Below are 12320 nucleotides of genomic sequence, written 5' to 3' on the forward strand. Positions count from 1 at the left end.
CACAATAATAAACCATGGGTGGATTGTGGAAGTAGGCAGTTTCATCAGGGGATGTTCTACCTACATTTCTATGTTTTTAATGTTTGTACTTTTGTTTTTATGATTGTGGATTCCAGGTTTTTGTTCTACATGATAACTATGGTGTGCGAGTTTTTGGGAGACAGGCAAAGTAGTAAAAATGGGCCAGATTAGGTATGGAACAATAAATGCACAGGGCCTTAATTCTACTCAAAAGAGAGCCTTAGTTTTGCAGAGGCTATGGAAAGAGAAGATAGACGTATGTTTTCTACAGGAAACTCACTGGCGAATAATTGATAAAATTAACATAAAAAATCAGAGATTTCCAATTTGTATAGATGCCTCACTGAAAACAAAAAAAAAAAGAGGAGTGGCTATTTTATTCTCCAAAGATTTGGATTTAAAATTTAAATTTGTAGAATCCGATCCTGATGGCCGATTTATCATTGCAGTCGTTGAGATAAATAATAAGATCTTAACACTACTCAATGTATATGCACCCAATGGCTCCCCAGTTACATATTTGAAAAAACTTTTGGAAAAAACATTGAAAATAAAACAGGGCCCCTTAATATGGATGGGTGACTTTAACTGCGTTTTAGATCCCAGTTTAGACAAAATGTCCTCTAAAAAGTTGATTTCTGATCGAAATATACTGTCACAGGCAAACAGATTTCAATCCTTATTGAAGAAAAATGCTCTTTACGATATATGGCGAGTTCTACATACAACAGAAAGGGATTTCACGTGTTTCTCAAAGACACATTGTGCATACTCCAGAATAGACTTAATACTGGGAGATTGCGGGTTAATAGCAAAAATTAAAAATACTAAAATACACGACATCACATGGTCAGACCATAATATGGTAACTATGGACATTGTAGATGAGAGAGAGAAATTTAGCACCGATTGGAGATTAAACCATAATTTGATGAAGAAAACAGCTGACATTGAATATATAAAAAAAATCACACATTTTTTTTTTGAAGAAAATGATGTAGAAGCCATGTCAGCGGCAAACTTATGGTGTGCCTACAAGGCAGTAATAAGAGGACATTATGTCAAACTGGGGGCCTATGCAAAAAAAAATGCTGATACTAAATTATCGGATCTGTATATTACCCTCTATCATTTAAATAAAATAAATAAACAGACTCCCTCAAATGTCAACATAGAGAAAATTGAGGTGATAAGAGATAAAATAAATTCAAAACTTATAGAAAAGACCAACAAAGCCCTTATGGCTTTAAACTCTAAAAGATATTATAAGGGTAACAGAGCAGATAAGATGCTCACTAACCAGCTAAAAAAAAAGAGAGAGAGGAAAACAATTACTAAAATAATACATAAGGGCAGAATTCTTTTAGCCCCAGCTGAGATAGGCCGGGCCTTCAATGAATCCTACAAGGATCTATACAACTTATCAAACACTGTGGAAGACTCAGAAGTAAGAGATTACTTTAGAAACAGGTCATTTCCCAAGATAACTGAAGAATCTTTACACAGTTTGAATAGTAAAATCACCTTGGAGGAGGTCCAGAAGAGAGTCCGTGAGTTAAAAGAAAATAAATCTCCTGGACCAGACGGCTTTAGTGCGCGTTTTTATAAGATTTTTTTGGAGGATCTCTCACCTTATTTGGTACGGGCATTTAACGAAAGTATAGATAAGGGTGCCTTACCGGAAGAACTACTCAGAGGCAATATAACACCAATTTTAAAAGTAAACAAAAATCCTGAAGAACTAACAAGTTATAGGCCGATATCTTTGCTCAACTTGGACGCTAAGATCTATGCAGGAGTCCTTGCTGAAAGGCTGAGTGTATTTCTTCCGCAATTGATCCATATGGACCAGGTGGGCTTTATTAAAGGTCGGTCATCTGCTAATCATATAAGGGCTTTAGCTGGTATTTTTGAGGAGAATTTGATAAAGAAGCTTCCCCAGCTGACCCTCTCATTAGATGCCGAGAAGGCATTTGACAGGGTCAGCTGGAGATTCATGGCCGAAGCATTGAGAGCATTCGGTCTTGAAGGGAGAATACACCAGGCAATTATGGCATTATACACTAAGCCGATGGGTAGAGTTGTAGGTCCAGGAATAAAATCAGATTGGTTCTCTTTTTCTAACGGCACACGCCAGGGATGTCCTCTCTCGCCTCTGCTTTATGTATTAGCTTTGGAACCATTGGCAAGAGATATTAGGGCAGATCAAGGGGTAGTTGGATGTGGAGAAGAGGGGACACAAAAGATAAAACTATATGCTGATGATGTTTTGTTAACAGTTAGAGACCCAATAACTTCAACAAAACATATTATGTCCTGGATTGATGAATATAGTTTTGTAGCGAATTATAAATTAAACATTAATAAATCAATAGCCCTCCCACACTATCTTGATATAATACAAAAACAGGAGATTGAGAAATTGGGTTTTGTTTGGGCCAAGGATGCCCTTACGTATTTGGGAATAAAAATTAATACAACACCAAATACGTGGATGGGAATTAATCTTCTTCCCCTGATAAAGGATATGAATCTTTCTTTTAAAAAGTGGCAAGGATTGTTTATCTCCTGGTGGGGGGAAATAAATGCAGTAAAAGCATATATTCTCCCCAAGTACATATACATTTGTAGGATGATTCCCTATATGATACCAAATAGTTGGATCGAATTAATCCAAAGACCAATAAACAGATTTATATGGGGAGCAAAAAAACCTAGGTTAAAACTACAGCTTATAGTTAAGGATAGAAAGCATGGGGGCCTAGGAGTCCCTCTCATTCAGGAATATGCACAGGCTGCTTTACTTGCCCAAGCCATACGGACACAAAACATTAATGCCGCACAAGAGACATGGTATAGAGGGGAATTACCAAGAAGATCTCAATGTAGAGACTTGCGGACTTTGTTCTGGACCTCCTCCAAGCAATCTATAGAAGTGGCCGACATGGGGACTAGCGTGGTTTTGAGACATTTATTAAGAAATTGGCATTGTGTGAAAAACAAACTCCGACTTGAAGATAAGTTGATAAATAGCCTTCCAGTCCTTATTATAGAAAACATGAATGAAAATCTTAATCTATCTAATTGGATACAGAGTGGTATTATCCTAATTGAGGACCTGATAGATGGAGATACTTTAAAGTCCTTTAATCAACTCCAAGCGGAATTTAATTTACCTACTGGTGAATGCTTTAGATATTTAAGAGTTAAGAGTTTTCTGACAAAAGCCCTAAACTGGAATCAGGGTCCGGCAGCTCAAATTCTTTTTAAACAACTGGTGGAAAGCTCCGACCATAGAAAATTATTAGCAAAAGCGCTAAAACTGATTAGGGCTTGTAAAAACGAATATATTCCTTCTGCATTAGCCAAGTGGGAGAAAGATTTAAATATTAAAGTAAATGATGAAGACTGGAATAGAGCTTTAAACTTAACTTATAAGTATATACACTGCCTAAACTTAAATGAGCTTCAATATAAGCTTATGAACAGATGGTATTTGGTCCCCACATTATTAACAAAAATGTTTCCTAACAATTTGCCAAACTGTTGGAGATGCGGAGCGGAAAAAGGAGACATGATGCATATTTGGTGGAATTGTTTGCCAATAAAAAGATTATGGTTAAAAGTCTCAAACAGATTAGTCAATAAATTTGGCCCGCATTGGAAGTTGACCCCAGAAAGAGCATTACTCCACTTAAATTTACCCAATCTCGTAACTAAAGACACCCAATTCCTACTGCATTTATTGACTGCAATAAAAATAGTAATAGCCAGAAATTGGAGATCCTCCGAGGTAATAATATGGGCAAAGATAAAATCCCAATTAATTTACCAATGTCAGATGGAAAAGGGGATTTTGTCTCAAACAACATGGAGTAGCACAAAGTACGTAATATGGGAAAAGTGGCTAAAACTCCTTTCTGACGGAGAACTTGATGTTTAGACAATTTACTACTGAATGGAACCCTGTCCAGAGAAACTCGACACCATACATAGACAGAATATTCAATATCAATGGAATCCTTGTATGTTATGTTTGTTTTTTTAAGGTCATTGTAATGTCATTTTTGTATTGTTAATTTGTGAATAAAAAAAAAAAAAAAAAAATAGGTGCCTAGCTGTCAGTTTGCTGTGGCCCTGTGTGACAATCCATTGCCATAATGTTGTGAAACTGCACTTGTATTAAATTCATTGCCTGAACAGCTTTTATTCCCAGCAGAGGAACATGGTCACCCTCATTTACCACTGTAAATTCCAACCTATAACATTTGTTGTTACGTGGGTTTTTCAGTTTAATTCTGCACTTACCCACAGGTTTAAGAATGCTTTTATTGTACATCATTAGGACTTGATCTGTAGATTGTATGTCTACAGTCTTATTCAGCAGATGAGATGGAATAACATTGCAGCTTGCCCCACAATCTAATTGAAATTGGATGGGCTTTTTATCCAGCATCATAGTGGCAAAGAGCTGGGTTGCTCTGTTTGTAGTTGGTTGTTGTATTACATTTACACTGTCTGCTTCAGGTTGTAACTGAATCCACATCACATCCTCATAACTATCTGATTCTGCGTCCTCTGTGACTGCATGTACTTTCATGTGCTTAATGTTTTCTTTCAGCTTACACTGTGTAGAAAAATGGTTGCTTTTGCCACAATTCCTACATGTCTGTCCATAAGCTGGGCATTTCTCTTTGTTTCTCTCATGTCCTTTTCCACAGTATTTACACAGCAGTAGATATCCAGTACTTTTACTTGCATTAACATGTGCCTTTCTTACTTTTGATGTTATAGCATGTACCATGGAATGAGAAGGACTCTCTATTATTTTCACACTTTCTCTTGTCAGTTGTGAGGCTCTATATATTTGGAGACATTTTTCAAGATTCAGCTCATCTTCTCTTAAAAGTCTCTCTCTTAATTGGGAATCCCTTATACCACAGACTATTCTGTTCCTGATTAAAGAGTCTCTTATATCCCCAAATGTGTTACATATGAGTTCAAATGTGTTACATATGAGTTCATTTTCTCTTCTGGCTCCTGATTCCTTGAAAAACACTTATATCTTTCCACAGTTTCACTCTTTTTTGGGTCACAGTATTTATCAAATGCTTGTATAATGTCTCTCAGTACAGGGGTCTCTGTATCACCTGGGATGCTTAGTGTCTTGGCTATTTCTCTACCTTCCACACCAATCAAATAATAAAATAGTTATACGTTCTTGCTCTCATCTCTTGCTGTCAGTATCAGATCCACATACAGTGTAAACTCCTCTTTCCAGCTTCTCCAAGCTTGTGACAAGTTAGCAGCACTGAGATTCAAGCTTTCTGGTGGTTTTAGAACATGATATAATCAGTAAGCTTACTTACAGTGTTCTCTGCTGTATATAAGTCTCCTACTCAAACAGGCTTCCCAGTGCTCTGAAGGCCTCTCTGTGCCTCTGCTGTATATTGCTCAAAAGCTCCAGGTTTTCTTTTTTTTTTTTGGGTAATATATTTTATTGGGTTTTCACAAGTATAAGTAAAACAGTAAGTCAGGGAGAGGGTAGAGGGGAAATACAGTATACCTGGAGAGGTAAGGGGAAGTGAAAAAGAAGTCCCGACGCAGCGGGACTAGCAGCGAGTAATACAGTCACCAAGGAAGATCACAGGCAGTACAAAATAAAATAAAATACATATAGAAAACTACAGTAGTACATGATGATAACCATACTCAACGCACAACCCGTGACTGGCAGCAATAGGGAATGAGCTGACTAGGTGGAACGACATCACACATGGGGGACAGAAAGGAGAAGACAAGGGATTGCGGGAAGGGGAGAAGAACGGGAGGGAGGGTAGAGAAAGAAGAAGAGAAAGAGAGAAAAAAGAAAAAAAAAAAAAAAAAGGGGGGGAAGAAGGAAAAGCGTCTCCAACAGCACCTCAAGTACCTCAAGGGCCACACCTACATCCAAAGTCTAGAGTCCCAAAATGGCCCGAGCATCAGGGCTTGCAACATACTCCATCCAATAGAACCACGTTCGATTATATTTCTCAATTTGATCATCAGAAGACATAGTTAGTTCCTCCAATGTTCTAATGCTTTCCACCTTCACAATCCACTCCTTAAAGGAAGGAGGTACGGGGTCCCTCCAATGAAGCGGAATCAACGCCTTAGCAGCGTTAAAAAGATGAGGCACCACCGACTTCCTATAACTGGAGATCGAGCTAGTGGTATTATGCAAAAGGAAGGCAGCCGGTGAAAAAGGAATGGAGCAATCCGTGAACCTCGGTAAAAGCTCATGAATCTTGCTCCAGAAGGGAACTATCTTCGGGCACTCCCACCAAATATGCAGCAGCGTACCCACCCCCTCCATGCACCTCCAACAGGTATTGGGCACATCCGGAAAGGCGCCATGAAGCGCTTCAGGGGTCCGGTACCAGTGAGCAAGAAGCTTATAGGAAGTTTCCTGTAACTTCGTGCTACGTGAGCATTTATGCGTAAGAAGGAAAATTCTTTCAAACTCCCGGGGGCTCAAAGAAATCTGCAATACCCGCTCCCAATAGCCCTGAAAGCACAGCGGGACGGCGGTCAGAGATTGTAATAGGAGTTGATATAACAACGAGATGCCATGAGCAGGCATAGAGGCCCCGGTACAGAGAAGCTCAAAGCAAGTAAGTTCCCTAGTCAGAGTCCACTTCCGAGGAACCGTAGCAAGAAAGCTCGTCAATTGAAGGTAATGAAATTCGTCTAAAGCGGTAGGTACTCTGTCAACCAAAATGTCCGGTGGGGCCGCAATTTGCCATCAGCTAAAAACCCAGAGATCCGGGCCTGGTCCGTCAGTGTAGTGGAAAGAAAGGGGCCCGCACTTTGGCCCGGAGGAAAGTCAGGGTTGTTCCGAATAGGCATCAAGGGGGAGGGGTACGTCGTCAAAGCATGCGTCAAGTGTAAGGAGTGCAAGACTTGAAGTGTGGCTGCCACAAATGGGTGGCCGCGGGCAAGAGCTCGGGAATGATGGCGCGGTAACCACAGAAGGTGATGCAGCAGCAGCGCGACCGCAGTGGACTCAATATTCACCCAAAGTTTATGGAGAGGTCGATGAGACCACTCCAGGACCCTGAGAAGGTGACAGGCCTGATAATACAAACGAGGGTTGGGGAGACCAGCACCGCCACAACGCTTCGTCCTGCAGAGGGTGGCGAATTTTATTCTGGAGTGCCGCCGCGCCCAGATGAACCGTATGAACATGGACCGCACCGAGGTAAAGAAGGCCAAGGGAATCGCAATCGGAAGTGACTGGAAGAAAAAAAGAAGTCTGGGCATGATAGTCATCTTAATCGCATTGATTCTCCCGAACCAAGAGATATGGTGGGGAGCCCAGCCATTGAGGTCTTTTTGGATGGAAACCAGTAAGGGGGCGAAATTATAGCGATACAAAGCCGACAGATCATTTGTGAGCCAGATACCTAGGTATCGCAGCTTCGCCATGCACCACTTGAAGGGGAAACTAGAACTCAAGAGGGCTGCCGCGGTGGCAGAGAGATTGATATTCAGGATTTCAGACTTGGAGTAATTGATTTTTAAATTTGCCAGTTCTCCATAATCCCGGAATTCCCGGAGAATAATTGGCAGAGATAGCTGTGGGTGCGTGACTGTGAAGAGCAAGTCGTCCGCATAGCCCAAAACTTTGTGCGTAGTCGTCCCTTGGGAGGCCCCGGACATCAGCGTTCCGTCGGATAGATTCCAAAAAGGGTTCTAAGGAAAGTATGAAAAGCAAGGGCGAAAGTGGACAACCCTGCCTAGTCCCGTTTGTGATGGGGAAGGAGTCTGTAAGCATCCCGTTGACCCGAATCCTGGCGGACGGGCTGGAGTACAAGGATGCCACCCAACGTCTCATGTTAGGGCCAAAACCCATTCGTTCCAGAACCGCAAACATAAACGACCAATCCAACCTGTCGAACGCCTTTTCAGCGTCCGTCGACAGGAGGATAGTCTCGGTCTTAGACTGGAGCGCATGATGTATCAAATCCAGGGCCCGGATCGTACTATCTCTGGACTCTCGTCCCGGAACAAACCCCGTCTGATCAGGGTGGATCAGGGTCGGTATAAAACGCTGCATTCTAGTAGCTAAGATCTTAGAAAATAATTTAAGATCTGCATTAAGCAGAGAAATGGGGCGAAAACTGCTACATTGTTCCAAATCTTTGCCCTCTTTCGGGATCAGTGATATAGTAGCCATCAGGGTGCGCGAATGGATATCCTTGCCGTCTAATATAGCGTTAAGGGAAAGCACCATCTGCGGACCCAAGACCTCCAACAGCTTTTTATAGTAGAGCAAGGAAAGCCCGTCAGGCCCAGGGCACTTCCCCAACTTCTATCCCTTAATGGCAGCACCCAATTCAGTCAGGGTGATAGGAGATTCCATACTCTCCGAGTCTTCCACAGACAGTTTTTTCCTCAGGGTTATATCAAGGTAAGCATGAATTTTGGTTAACCGCACAGTACGTGGGGCGGAGGAAAGAGGATCAGAGAGGTTATAGAGGCCGGAGTAATACGTCATAAAGGCCTGCATTATCTCTTGAGGGAGTCTACAATGGGATCCGGATGGAGAACGTATTTTAGGAATATAGGAGAGCCGTCGGCGGGCACGTAGGGCTCGAGCTAAAAATTTGCCGGGTTTATCCCCGTGTTCATAGTACACCACCCTCAGCCTCAGAAAGGAACGCCTCGCCTTAGCAGCAAGCAAGGAGGATAATTCCTTCCTAAGAAGGACCAACCGCTGGAACATCTCGTCCGTGAGAGTATCCTTATGAGTTTGTTCAAGAGTCGCTATTTCCTGATACAGTTTCCCCAACGCAGCCGAAGCCGCTCTCTTCCTCTCAGCGCCAATCTTAATGAGATGCCCGCGGACCACACACTTATGAGCCTCCCAAACAGTCAGCGGGGACACGTCTGGTGTTGTATTTTCTAAAAAATAATTAGTCAAAAGCGTCCGAATGTCGGTCAGAAGGACTGGGTCAGAAAGAAGCGTTTCATTAAGTCTCCAAGAAGCAGAAGTCGGTCTAGTTAACGTCGAAGCCAAGCACATAATCAGCGGAGCATGATCCGACCAGGTAATCGAGCCATAGCGCGCCGCTTTCAACGAGCGAAGGTGATAATACGGCATGAATAAGTAATCAATTCTAGTGTAGAGCCCCCGAGGAGTGGAAAAAAAACTATAGTCCCTGTCGCAAGGATGGAGCGCCCTCCAACAGTCCACCAACTGAAAGTCATGGAGCAAGGATTTCAACCTGAGAAGGACATGGGGGGGTGTGCAGGAGCGCCCAGCAGAAGTATCCACCGCAGGCTCAAGAGCCACGTTAAAATCCCCTCCGAGGACCAACAGACCTTCCTGGAAGGACCGCAGTAACCCGAGAATCTTAGATAAGCAGCGATGTTGCTCCAGGTTTTCTTATGCAGTTTATAAATTCAGTATTATCCACATACCGCTGCCACCATGTTTTGATACCTCCTATGCATAGATTGATGCACTCTCAGTTAAGGGTAAAACAGGCTTCTTTATTATGCATAGCTTCATAACATACAACTGCAATGCTGAGCTGGTTAGCTCCAAAACCACAGTTACTTCAACTCACACTGAACTCTCTAGCACCTTCTGCAGGTTGCTTGTATAACATTGCTACACTGATGATCGGCTGTACAGCCGGGTAGCAACCCTAAGTGTGTCCACCTTTTATTTTGGTACCACGTTTAATATTTATAGTGACTAGAATACAGTAGAATGCAGTATCAAAATACTATGTATCCCAAACTTTGCTCCAGCACTCTGCTCACTGTAGGAGTAAAATAGTGTAGCAAAATGGAGGACAAACACATAACAATTAGTGCTTCCTTTCTACATTTTGGCTAAAGCACTGATATAGCCTCTTCAACTGAAAATACAAAAGGTAAAGGCTATCAATTATATAAATATCCACAATGCATCTTCAAATGCAAATAGACATTTTGCTTTTGATGAGAAAAAAGTCCTGAAAGTTTTATACGTATTGCTTTAATGTTTGTGTGGTTACACTGGATGGTGTGTCTTATTCTCATGTCTCTGAGTTTTCTAGATTATAAGAACCCTTGGGTCTGAAGCTGCTGAATGCCCAGTCATACCTTTGGAGCCTGGAGCAGCTGTTCCTTGGGCCTCCTAGCAGCCACCAGAAATGTGTGGTATTGGTGATCTGCAAGATCTAATGAAGGTGAAAGTCTATGTAGCAACCAGCACATACATCTCCAAAAGGGCTCTTTTGCAGTCTGCCACCTTCTGATGTTACAGAGCACTGGGATATAACATCATATCCCAGAACCCATCATCAGGATACTAACAGCTTTCCACAAGATTTTTGAGTGTTTATGTGGGAATTTGTGCCCATTCAGCCAAAAGAGCATTTGTGAAGTCAGGCATTGATGTTGGATGATAAGGCCTGGTTTACAACTGGCATTCCAATTCATCCCAAAGGTGTTCATTGGGGTAAAGGTCAGGGGTCTGTGCAGACCACTCGAGTAGCTAAACTAATCAAAGCATGTCTTTGTGGACCTTGCTCTCTGCACAGGGGCACAGTCATGCTGGAAAAAAGCCTTTCCCAGACGGGCGCCATGAAGTTCGTAGCATAGAATTGTCCAAAATGTCTTTGTTTATCATAGCCTTAACATTACACTTCACTGGAACTAAGGGGCCTAGCCCAAACCTTGAAAAACAACCCAAGACCAGTATCCACCCTCCCTCAAACTTTACAGTAGACACTCTGATTTCTGATAGGTAGCATTCTCCTAGCATTGGCCATCCCAGATTCTTCCAAAGAACATGTTTCCACTGCTCCAGAGTCTAGTGGTTGTGTGCTTTAAACCATTCCAGGCAACACTTGGGATTGCACATAATGATCTTTAGACTGTGGGAAGCTGCTCAGCCATGGAAACCCATTTCATGAAGCACCCAACGTACAGTGCTTGTGCTGATGATGTTTCTAGAGGCAGTTTTGAATTTTGTAGTGCGTGATGCTTCAGAGGACAGGGGAGCTTTACGTGTTTTGCATATTAAGCACCCAATGGCCCTATGTGACCTCTTGCTGAGCTGTTGTTACTCCTAGACACTTCCACTTCAAAATAACAGCACTTACACTGGAGCAGGAGTGCTCTATCAGGGCAGGCATTTTATAAAAAGACTTATGGCAAAGGTGGTATTCTATGGCAGTGCCACATCACTAAGCTCTTCAGTATGATCCATTCTACTGCCAATGTTTGTCTATGGATTTTGCCAAGGGAGTCTTTGACGCAGGGCAAAAGGGGCAGTTGCCCCAGGTCCAGTCTTTCTGGGAGGGTTTTGCTACCTTGATGGTAATGTAAATTAACTTTTGTCAGTTGAGAGAAAGCTTGGGGGAGGAATCTTGCAATCTCCAGGTGAAAGCGTGGCATTAGTTCATGCCCACTTCCTGTCTACTGTCTGCCCACAACATTTAAGTAAAAGTAGGTTTAGGCCCACCTCTATGCTTGGCTAAACCTGTCCCTAATAATAGGCACATCCCTAGGCAGCCAACCTTGGGAGGTTTCCAGGTATGCTCAAGTTCTATGGAAGGAGTAATGATTGAGAAAGTGAGAGAATGGAGTGATTAACAAAACATCATCTCTATATAATACTCCCTCATTCCCTTCTTTTATTGCTCCCTATGTAAGTGCATCCCTATGTAATGTGCGTCCCCTGCATGAAATGTGCTCCTCTCTATATATCTTTGCCTCTCCTGTTCCAATTTCTATTTATTTTACACTTTATCATTCATATTTACTCTTCTACTTTTGTGCAAACTATGTTGATGTCACCACACATAATAACACACTTCGTGTTGCTTGGCCTAGGAGTTGCACACCAGGCCAGAGGGGATAATCAGCAAAGTGGGATAATGTCTAGTATGAGACAAATACTTATATTGCTCATACTCAGAAGGTGCCAATGCCTATGGAAAGTCACTTTTAACTAAGGTAAGTTGAATGGCTTTCAACAAGACCTACAAGTTTGTGTTGGTAGCAGAATGTTGCGTATAACTGACAGATTAGAAACATGTTTTTAAGAACCTTTAGATCCACTGTAACACACTAACAAATAAAAATAAAAACACATACAATTATGGCAGATAACTATTTGCGTGAAATGAGACTTGAAAGGAGGGAAAGGAAAGACAGGGAAGGAGAGATCAAAGCTCAAAATGGTGGAGAGAGAAGAAAAGGGAAAAGAGAAATGGAAAAATGAAAGTGGAGAAGAGAAAAAGAGAGAGAAGACAGAG

The sequence above is a fragment of the Spea bombifrons genome, chromosome 2 (assembly GCF_027358695.1).
Source record: "Spea bombifrons isolate aSpeBom1 chromosome 2, aSpeBom1.2.pri, whole genome shotgun sequence".
NCBI lineage: Eukaryota > Metazoa > Chordata > Amphibia > Anura > Pelobatidae > Spea > Spea bombifrons.